Source organism: Palaemon carinicauda, chromosome 1 (assembly GCF_036898095.1).
Source record: "Palaemon carinicauda isolate YSFRI2023 chromosome 1, ASM3689809v2, whole genome shotgun sequence".
Lineage (NCBI taxonomy): Eukaryota > Metazoa > Arthropoda > Malacostraca > Decapoda > Palaemonidae > Palaemon > Palaemon carinicauda.
The window spans coordinates 194,815,293-194,827,792 of NC_090725.1; positions in this window are offsets into that span (position 1 = coordinate 194,815,293).

Sequence of the window (12,500 nt, forward strand, 5' to 3'; positions counted from 1 at the left end):
AAAAACATTGTAACCGTATATATGGCTAAATTCTACTCGAAGGATTTTCAATAGTGCTTGATTGATTTTAATTTTTTTCACAAGAGGAAATTCTTATGTCACTAAAGTTATATTCGTATATACTTTGGATGTGTGAAAGATCTTTTGTCAGCTTTAGTTAAATCGTATTACTATGGTTCTTTATGTATAAACCTCTTATTCTTTTGGGGTATTATTCCTTTGACTGTTTTCTAAGTGAAATATAAATCTCCAAAGAGAAGCACATTTCTGAAAACTTGATCATGTTTCTCTCTATAGTCCATCGCTCCTTCCGGGGTATTTACTTCTATCTTTAGGATGTTTTTTTAGTACTCCAGATATAGTAAAGGATTAGGTATTAAGTTAATGCTAAGTTTTTATTTTCTTTTTCATTCTGTTTAGGTTAATTAATTTTGTGACGTTTTAAGTGGCGAAATTGCTCCTTTCTTGACGATTTACGAATATACCTTGAAAGACTATTTGTTTGCATATTTGCTTCTTGATATTTTTTTTCAGATTTTTATAAATATTTTTTTAGTATTCTTGTTTCACTTAGATTTATCGTTTATGAAATTTGCTTTCCTGGCATATGAATACAAATACATTTAAGAAATGATAGACAGTAGAATGTACGCGAAACAAATTGACACACATTTAAGGCGTCAGGTTGTTCTTGGAAGAAGAGGTGATCGGGTCAGCGATTAGCATAAAAGTTGAATGCTAAAGGAAGAAACCCTGTTGAAGCATGAGATGAACTGTTTCCGCAGTATATTCTGAGTAAAACGAATTAAAGTGGTGGGAAATATTTAGGCACTTATACTGTAGATGATGCAAATGAGGAACGGTACATAAGAGGAAAAAGATTCCAGGGGGAAAGTAGGTATAGCCTTTGGAAGAGCGGGAAAAAAATTTAATGAAAGACTGGGAACATGAGCAGGAGAAAGGATATCTATAACATTTCAAACTTGAAGAAAAGGCACAAACTGTATTTGGGACAACTAAGTTATCAAGAACAGAGATGGAAACATATTGCATAGGGATGACATTAAGAGGAGATGGGGAGAATAGGTTGAACAACCATAGAGAGAGAGAGAGAGAGAGAGAGAGAGAGAGAGAGAGAGAGAGAGAGAGAGAGAGAGAGAGAGAGAGAGAGAGAGAAAGTGTAAAATGTGGAGGGACAAGTGATGGAAATTTGGAATCCAGAAGTGAAGCGGGCATTGAGGTACAGAGGGGGAAGAATGGATGCTGGATTTATTACGAGCAATATAGGAAGAGGAAATAGTGCCTAAAGACTAGGAGAGTCTGGCGGTATCCATATTCAAGCAGAAAGGTTAAGTCATGGATTGTGGTAACTACAGGGGAAATAATCTAACAGAGCATGGTTTTAAAGTTTTGTAAAGGATATTACGTGAGAGATTGTGAGATTGTAAAGATTGGGAAATAGCATTTTGCATTCATGAGAGGGAGAGGGACTGTGGATGCCATCTTTATAGTAAATCAATTACAAGAAAAGAGACAATGGAAACCAGAAACTTTTGTTCATTTGTAGATCTAGATAAGGCATGTGCTAGAATACCCAGAGAAGAGAATTTTTGGTTCGTTAGGTAGAGGGACGTCACATAGAAATTGGTTAGAATAGTAGAGATGATGTGCAAAATAATAAGGAAGAAAGAAGTAACCGCTGTTGGGGAAACGGAAACCTTTGGAGTTAGTGTTGATTACACCAGGGGTAAGCGTTAAGAGTTAAGACCGTTTTTTGTGATGGTCATTGATGTGCTAAGTAATGATATCAGAAATGAAGAGTTGTGGGAGTGACTATATGCAGATGAATTGGTGATTGCCACTAAAAAATAGGAAGAATTACAGAGAAGGGTTGTCGAGTGGCAAAAGACAGTGAGGGGTGACTTCAGAGTAAATGTGGAAAAGACTGAAGCTATGGTGAGCAGTAGGGAAGGTAACGACAGGATAGCCATGTATGAAAGTAGTCTCTCGATCGTAAAACAGGTGGAACAATTCAGATACTTGGAATCTACTATAAGTCAGGAGAGAGGATGTGAGGTTGAAGTTGAGAACAGGATAAAAGTAGCCTTGGGGAAGTTGAGGTGGTAGCAGGAGTGGCGTGTGATAAGAAAATGCCAATTAATTTAGAAGACAAGATCTATAGCACAGTAATATGTCCTTGGCAAACAATAGCGGGAGACTCAAATACTGCACAATAGGCCCTAAATCATCAGTAGCTAGCCTCTACTATATACATAATACTAAAAAATAGGTACTGTAAGTAAATTGTGCTGTATTTGAGTAGCGCAGTATTATTTATCGAGGATTTTTTAAAGAGCTAAAACCTTGCTTACCTCTAGCTACCGAAGATATATTGTTTTGTTTAAGTGGCGTGGTATAATTTGCCAAGAACTATCTTTAAGGGATAAAACCTTGCCCTCCTCAACGAAGTGAACGGATTGTTTGGATCTTTTAATTGTAGGATATATATCTATATTCCAAAAAATGTAAGGTGCTGTTATTTACTTTTCGGTGTAAAGTAAAAAAACCCACTCCATCGCATACATGTGACATTTGCAAGTAATTTAATACAACAACCCTAGCAATCTTTAGGATTAGATTTCTTATAACAAATTAACGAAGATTATTTTTCCATCATCTGCGAATCATTTGTATTATGAAATTTGTTACTTTATGAAGGTAATTTCAAGATAAGTTTCCTGCTTCAGATACTTCCATGAGAAATACTTTTATGTTTTTTATCCAATGGCAGAAACTATCTATTATTACCGTTTTGCGCTCTCTCTCTCTCTCTCTCTCTCTCTCTCTCTCTCTCTCTCTCTCTCTCTCTCTCTCTCTCATAACGGAAGCAAGATTATGGTTTTTTGTATAGTTGTTAAACGCAGTCGTTATAGTATATGAGGTGAGTATATGCAGTTTTGATTCACTTTTAAATCTCTCTCTCTCTCTCTCTCTCTCTCTCTCTCTCTCTCTCTCTCTCTCTCTCTCTCTCTCTTTTATGATGGAAGCATGATTATGGTTTTTCGTAAAGTTGGTAAACGCAGTTGTTATAGTAAATGAGGTGAGTACATACAGTTTTAATTCTCTCTCTCTCTCTCTCTCTCTCTCTCTCTCTCTCTCTCTCTCTCTCTCTCTCTCTCTCTCTCTCAGAAATAACAGGATGACTAACTGTGTAGTCCCATAAACAAATTATTTTCAACCTTTAGGTCATATCATGTTTTGTTGCTGATTATATCATATATAGAATTTAGTAATCCCAATATTCTGTTCGATTTAAAATTTCATAAGGACCTACAATTAAGTTATTGGATATTGAACAACATTACCAGTTGTTGGATAATTTATATTAATTTCACAGTTTACTGTTATCCAGTTCTCTCCTGTTTGAGTCTCATGTTCAAGTCACACATATACGATTTAGGGCTATGTCCGTCGTAACCGCAAAGTTTGGAGATAATCACCCTTGATTACATGGTTATTTGTTTTCTACATCATGTCGTGTATACGACATCATTGGTTCAAGATCATGAGCTGATGTACGCACTTGAAAATATGAAGCATTTACACCGATGATTAGGCCACGCCCACACGTTACCGTTGCGATCTGATGGCGTAGGTCGCAAGTACGTTGCGACTAATGGGGATTTAATTGCATTTATTTATTCCATAAAGCGACTGATTTGCTGCTACCATTTTTACATCGTGCTCTGTCATGAACAAGAATGGCAGCACACATGTATGGCAGCACACATGTATGGCAGGTTAACTTTGCACCCTCACCCTACTTGTAGAAGGTGGACTTTCATCTTGTTATAACTTTTAGAAGACAATGAATATGCCAGACGTCATAACTGGAAATTAACATGACCCTTAGATAGGGAAATCACGTCATCTTGCAGTTGAAAATCATACAAGAACGACAATGTAATAAAAAAAAAGAAAAATAAGAAGTTGCTGGGTCTTTCCTTACTTAATGCAGAAAGGAGAAAGGGTACTATGGTAACTTGATGCAAGAATTAGCAACAAAGGACCTTCTCGATGAGATCATGGAACGAGTGAAACCCTACATATTGAAGACCCTCGCGTTCCGGAGAAGACCCACTGAGACTGGCTTGCGTGTTACAATTACCCTATGTTAGCTTGGAACTGGAGAATCCTATATGAGCTTGTCCTTCTAATCCCTGTTGGCTGGGAACATTTATCAGCAGTATTATGTCTGAGACTTGTAGGGCTATTGTGCATATTTTGAAGATAAGTTTATGCAGCTTCTTAGCAACCTATAGTAATAGAAGGAGGTAACACATGGTTTTGAGGAACTATAGAATTTCCAACAGAACTTTCGTACAATAGATGGGAAACATAATCACATCCAGAACCTATCCTATAGAGGGACTCATTATTTTAGTTATAAGAAGTTTTACTCTTGTCATTCTCTTTATAGTTGTAGACGCCAAGTACAAGTTCTGATATGTGGATGTAGGTGTCATAGGGCCCGGGTCCGATGGTTGTGTTTATGCCAAGTAAAAAGTAAGCCAATTCTTGGTTAGATATGAAGCAAACCTACCTTGTCATGAAAAATTGGTATATGAATTTGAAGAAAACCACCAGGTGACTATTTCTTCCTAAAGGATGAGGCCTTTGCTCCCAAGACGTATTTGATGAAACAGTACCCTGCACGATGCCTGACAAAACCTGAATGCATCTACAATTATTGACTGAGCAGGGCTAGACATATAGTGGAGAGTGCCCTTGATATTTTAGCAAGCAAATAGATATTGTTCATAAATATTCTTTTAATTCATTTTATATTCTAACAATATTGTGGTTAACTTAGATTTATGAGAAAAACGTTTATAATCTGAAACTCTGCATAACATTTAATCTTAATATCAACATTTACCATTTTTTTTTTCAAGTTAAAATTGTTTCACATTCTAAAAAATCATCTTGATCGTCAGTGATGCTGGCTGCTAATGTATTCTACAACTTAATAATGACGAAATCTAATCAAATTAGGAATAAAGTAGACCAAGAGGGCAGGTTTGACGCACAAACTTCTTCCTGGCAGCTGGAGGTCTGATCAAACTTTACCTAGCCTCACTTCCAGACAGTGGAACACATCAAGCATTCCAAGCTCTGCTCGTTGGCAGAAATCTATGATATAAGTAAATATCATAAATATACGTTATTCATAATTTGTACATATATTTGTATTGTACGGACACCTTCCGACAAGTGTGTTTCTATGTCTATAAACCCTTTGTATGTACAGTATTTCGTGCATTTGTATTTAGATTCGAGATATTTTGTTCTGTATCCGTAAACTCGGAATTCTCAACTCTTTCTTCTGATGTGATAATCAAATATGTACATTTTATATTAAGATCATTATTCAATGATTTTTGTATCAAAAGAAACACAAATTTAAACCTAAGCCTGGCTAATCCACCTCAGGCATTTTCTGCGCTACTTGTATGTCCGCACGTCTCGATGTAGTCCGGCTCCCTCGTCAATAAATCATCAGTGTCGGAAACTGTCTTTCTGTACCCTCACAGTATAAGTAATTTATATAATATTCTGTATCCAAGTGGAAAAGCATTTGCTTTTAATGGTTTCATCTTTAACTATATTTCCATATCATTGTGTTTTCTTTTTTCTATTATATTATTTTCCATCTTCTTTGCCTGTAAAATATATTTCTTGTAATAATTCTTTACATGTTAAATAAAATATATTTTAGGTAAATTATATTCCTTTTTATTTCTCATCGTTCTTATTCTGAGATTAAATCATATTTTCAGTCGTATGAAGTGTGATGATCTTTGCATGTATATTCTAGTATTGTTTCAAGTAGTTAAGAGGAATTGGCATATGCACGAGTTCTCTGTGCATACATAGGCATAGGTTGGCCAATACATTTGCTCCACTTGTACAATAATGTTGAAGGTACAATTACCGGAGGCTGAAAAGGAACGACTAGGTGCAAATAAAAGCAGGCTCACCATCATTTTACCCTCACTTATGGCCTTCTGTTGCTTCTGCACCAGGTGAAATCATTTCAACGACAGGTAAGGTGCAGGAGAAACAGTTGATTTTGGAGTGACCTCGGCAAGTTCTTCAGGAGTGTGCCTCTTGTGGATAAGCCTCAATCTTCTCCAGGACTGCCTTCTTTGCTGCTTCTACATTTTCAAGCACCTAAAGAAAATGATACATTTCATTAATATAAAATTATTTTATTACTATACATGCACCCTTGCATGTATAATAACAGACAATACTGAAAGTATGATAAAATTTGATGTTAAGTTAAAATGTGCATCTTAAAATGTTCCTATTTCGATGTTGGTAAATGAGAATTTCTTTTTAAGGTTCAATGAAAACATCGATTAAAAATTTCCTTTTTTTTTTTGTTGGTGAAGGAAAATTTTCTCTAAGCTTCAAAGAAAACAAATGAATGATTAAAAAAGTCTGTTTTTTGCTGGTAAGTGAAAATCCTTCTTTACTCTTCGATGAAAATCTATTAAAGATTAATTTTGAAGTACGAGGGCTTTTCCTCACTGATGCTGAAAATCAGACCTCGGCATCTTACCAGGCAACTTTTCCTTGATGGACGAGATAACCTCACTTTCATTCCCATCAGGAGACAAAAGTACTTCTGTACGTTCAGTAGGACGAGTAACAGCGGCAAGAGTGGATTGTATAGAAAGAATAAAAAAAAATATTAATAGTGAGGATAGTATATAAAATCATTTGGCTCGCACATCCCTTTCAATGCAAAGGTTTTTGGCTTCTTATTATGCATAGTGTGCTTCCTTTAGAACTTGAATATGGATTGAATACATTTTTTTTCTTTTCCCTTAGGTCTCCTCTTCTGCCTGTCTGATTTTTTACTTCTGTGATCCTTCAATGCCGAGTTCGGATCAAAGACAACCAGATACTGAGCTGCACTCCTGTCATGGGTAAATCTAGGGACTTGGCCTTCTCAATAAGGGGTACGTCTTCTTGGCAATCTCCTTGAATTCAAGGAGCACCATTGTCCTAAAACAGGTGCTTCCATAACCATTGCCTAACATGCATTCTTGCTTATCAGTCAGGACACATTGGCTCTCCTTCCTCCTCAGCTTCTGTAAAACATTCCCATCATCTCCTTTCTCTACTTCCAATGAAGAAAGGTTGTCCTGATCGTCACTATCGAGTAGAATACCTTCGAATATAATATGCATTTCTTCCCCAAGATCGATGTTAATCACGGGTACAATCAGGGTTAGTAGTATCGATAAATAGCTCTCTTCTCTTCATGGGTGTGAGCAAGGGTATCCTGACTGGGATCAGAATCAGTAGATAAAGGGAGGAAAAATAAAATTAGTACTGGCTGGCTGCTGCAGAAGAGCTTGAAAGAGTTATCCTGAGGGGAGGCATCCCTTTAGCTAATACACTTCATTTTCCTCTGCCATGTTGGTAAGGGCTTGGTGTTAGGTAAGCATGGCATCCTGAAGAACAAGAGGCGAACAACTCGGCGTTGGTTGGTACAACTTGGTGAGTCATTCATGACTACTTTTCCTCGTGGCATGTGCTGCCTTTTATGCTCTGCGACGATCACCTAATTGTATTGCCAAGTTGTATATGCAGTTGCATACTGCCACAACACCTTGTCATCCTAACGTATTTTCTTGCGCAAATCAAAACGGTGCAACTGGCGTTATTGCTCATCATGGCTTGCACCACCATATAGCAACTAATGGCAACGCCCAGGCGAAGCTTCACTACGTCATGCAACACTATGGTATCTTTATGAGGTGAGCACCTTAACATGAGGTCAAATGAGGATTGGTGCAGTTGGATCGCATATGCTTTCATAAACAATCACATACACCATCACAAGGTACAAACTTGCAATGCATATGACAATCATGGCGATTTTTATCATTCAGTATTACATCATAGTTACGTCACAATATACTAATTTCGTCCGTTATGATGGACAAGGTCTTAAATGCATGTTTGTGAATCAGGATTTACTTTGCTAATGTTTAAGGTTGGAATTGTAGTCTTATTTTATTCATATGTACTACAGGACCAATGTGTGGATGTCAATGATACTAAATCTGAATGGCTCAAATTTTAATATTTTGATGATTAATATGCTTAGTGTTTGTCTGGATTGGTTTATTTAATCCAAAGTGGAGAATAATCAGGTTTAATGGTATTCTATGATTAGAATATCAAAGCTCTTTGTTAAATTAGGGTATGAATTCATAGCTGTTTTATTAAAAGGATGTTAAACCCATTCCTATTTGTTTCTGCAATATGGGTATTTGAAGCCATGGAAGATAATACCGGAATTATTCTTAATTGTAACCACTTAATAAGTAAAGCTATATTACTTCTCGTGTGAATACGATTTTTGTAGAATCAAGTTAATTCTGAATGGTTTATTCTCTTTAATCTGTTATTAATGTCGAGTATCATATATTTTAGGCATAACCATGAAGATTATTCTTAAGTTTATTTGCAAGATTTCTCTAAGCCTTTTGACCCACGGTTATTAGAAATACAAGCAGTTATGAAATGATCATTATTTACTTCTCCCATGGCGATCCGTGATACCTTTTCAAGAAATATGTTACCCCTGATGTAAGCTTGTGGACACTACGAAATTGATATCGCACTTGTCATCAGGCTGAAACACATTCAAATTATAATTTTTTTATTAACTCTTTCATCAATTCTATGAGGGCATTATTGGTGCTATAAATTTCTAATTTTAGAGTGTTATTATATCTCTAATTCTCATATTGTTAAAATTCTTAACAAGACTTAAAAGCAAAGTTATCACGTGAAGTATGTTTTCCATCTTTAGAGAAACCTTTCAAAACTATAATATGTAGTACTTGTTAAGTCAGTATGAGTTATTTCTAAATAGTATTAGGATGAGGAACCATGATTGGGCTTAGAAAGGGTCTTATTTTCATAACTCCCATTTCTGTTTATCTACTATTATGTGTATGATTATAGTACTGGAAAGACCCCTGTTTCCATACGGTAAATTTTAAGATCCATGAGCCAAGTATAAAATGTCCATAATATTCGATACTGTCAGGTTATGCTCATGACTTGATGACTTAGTTATATATTGTACTCCCAGATAACGATAACTTTTAAAGAACGTCAGTTATTTCCTTTGTTATTAGCAATCCTTTCCCAGTTCCCTTTCACGACATTAATTTTGCTATCAATTAATGGTCATTTTGACATTAAATGTTTAAGCTTTAAAACATGAAACATTCAGTATTCGTATTGAAATGCTTAAGGTACATTGTATAGATCCTGACACAGTGACTAGAAAAAGTTTGTGTAAACGCCGTGTCTGAATGCTTTCTGGTTGTATATATTATTATTATTATTATTATTATTATTATTATTATTATTATTATTATTATTATTATTATTAGCCAAGCTACAACCCTAGTTTGAAAAGTAAGATGCTATAAATCCAAGGGCTCCAACAGGGAAAAATAGCTAAGTGAGAAAAGGAGATAAGGAAATGAATAAATGATGAAAGAAAATTATCAATAAATTACTTTGAAAACAGTAACATCAAAACAGATATGTCATATATAAACTATAAAAAGACGTATGTCAACCTGTTCAACATAAAAACATTTGCTGCAAGTTTGAACTTTTGAAGCTCTACTGATTCAACTACCCGATTAGGGAGATCATTCCACCACTTGGTCACAGCTGGAGTAAGGCTTCTATAATACTGTGTACTAGTAGTGAGCCTCATGATGGAGAAGGCCTGACTATTAGAATTCACTTCATACCTAGTATTACGAACAGTATGGAATGATCCAGGCAGATCTGAATGTAAAGGAGTCAAAATTATGAAAAATCTTATGCAACATGCGTAATGAACTAATTGAACGATGGTACAAAAGATTAATATCTGGATTAGGAATAAGAAATTTAGTAGACCGCATGTTTCTGTCCAACAAATTAAGATTAAAATCAGCAGCTGAAGACCAGACAGGAGAACAATACTCGATATAAGATAGAATAAAAAGGATTAAAACAATTCTTTGGAGTAGATTGATCACCAAAAATCTTTAAAAGACGTAATCAATTACCCAGTTTATTATGCAATTAAAGAAGAGACAGACCTAAAGGGTTTCTCAAAAGTAAATTTGCAGTCAAGAATCTTACCTAAAATTTCAAAAATCATTCAAAGTTGAAGAAACATTATCAATACTCATACTTTGAGTTTTGTGAGGATTCAACTTCATACCCCATAATTTGCACCATGCACTAATTTTAGCAAATCTCTAAAATATGATTCATCAACCCCAGATCTAGATTCAGGAGATATAATTGATATAATGAGAGTAGCAACATCTGCATATACAACAAGCTTGTTTTCTAGGCCAAACCACATGCCATGTGTATATAGTATGAAAAGTAATGGGCCAAGAATACTACCCTGTGGAACAACAAATATCAGATCTTTATGCTCACTATGATGCCCATCAACAACAACTCTTTAAGATCTAAATTTATTACTTAGAAATTCAATATTAATGCTTAGAAACGACCTACCACTCCCATATGTTTTGAGTTTGAAAACAAGGGCCTCATAATTAACCCTAAAATCAAAGCCAATTATATAAACTTCCTTACCACAATCAAGGGATTTCTGTACAGCATCACATGCTCCAAGGCCTTTACGAAAACCAAATCGCAAACTTAGGAACAGATGATTACCGTCAGCAAACCTATTAAGTCATTTTGCCAGAGGATGTTCAAATACTTTAGATAATATGGAAGTTTTGGAGATTAGGCGGTAATCAGTTCGACTTGAGCTACCACAAACACATTTACATAGGGGAGTAACATTACCAATTCTCCAAATGCTAAAAGCTCCTTTTCTTGCTAACTTACGCAAAATAACAGATAACTTTGGAGCTAAGAAATCTGCAGTCTTTATAAAAAACAAAGGAAAAATAGCATTTTGGTCTTCACCTCCATAAGCATCACTATCCTCAGGGAAACAAAAATGATGAAGTTCGAGTTTCTCATTTCTCTGTTAACTGTCAAACACATCATCCAAAAGTGAGTGACTGAGCCATCTGGTTTAAGTAAAGGGGGAACTGTTGCATCTACACCAAAGCTTGCAGATTTAAGGGTAGTCCACCACTTATGTTCCTGGGTTTTATCAGAAAGGGTTTCTTTTATGATTAAATTGTATTCCTTTTCAGCTGAACCACAAACTCTCTGAGCAAAGGCTCTAAGCTGAGTATAGTTTTTCCAGGTCAAACTTGATCTGTTACCAGTTCAAAGGTGATAGGCTACCTGCTTCTCCAAATAAGCATGTCTACAATCATCATTGAACAATGGTTTGTCCTTCACTTGGTACCTTAGCACACGAGAAGGGATATCCCTATCAATTATGTTGACTAGATTCTTATTCCAACGGAAAACAGGATCAACACTACTATACAATGGTGACCAATTCAAGTCCAAAAGATTATGCAAAATCCCATTCCATTCTGCTTGAGATTTCATATAAATGTTACATGAGTATGATATATAAGGGACAGGCTGTTCAGTCTTCACTATTAATGAAATCAAGGCATGATCAGATTTCCTGACGGGAGAACCTACCTTACTTGTTTTAACGTCAGAGGAGTCGGTGTATACGAGGTCCAAGCAGTTACCAGACCTGTGAGCAGCTTCGATTATGATTTTCTCACAGCCTGATTCAGAGGCAAAGTCTAGAGCTTTTAAGCCATGGCGATTGGTAGGGAAAACAGAACTTAACCACCCACTATGGTGAGCACTAAAATCACCAAAAAAGAAAAAAGAAGCCATTCTATCATCTTCTTGTATCTTAGCCATAATGGTAAGAAGACAGTTGAAGATAGAATCATTCATGTTTGGATTCCGGTAGGTCGAACACAAATAGAAGTTGTTATGCCTGCCACAAACTTTCGTTACCTGAATCTCATGACATCCACATTCATAGTAGGACTTATGAAAAGCAAGGTTCTCAATCCTAATATACACCTCCATTCCTCTGGCCCTAGGGATGGCATCACGTTTCATCATTATTGGCTTCCTAAAATCAATTATAAGTAGCTTAGATGAGTGCCTCATATTAGAAAACCAAAGTTTCTGAGCACAAAAGAATATCATACTGTCTGGACGCAACAGTAAGGTCTTGAATATTTGAATGAAGACCACGAATATTGCAATACAGTAGACGACATTGATGAAACCTAGGACATTCTGGTCCCAGATTGTACTCAATGTCTCCAGACAACATAAGAATTATTGATAATAAAAAAGACATCATATTCAAAACTAGATTAACAAGAATTATAACTAAAACAGCAGAGAAAAAATATAAATAAAATGATTGAAGAAACCTATAGGCTACAGAAAAAAGTCGGAAAAACTGGTCAACA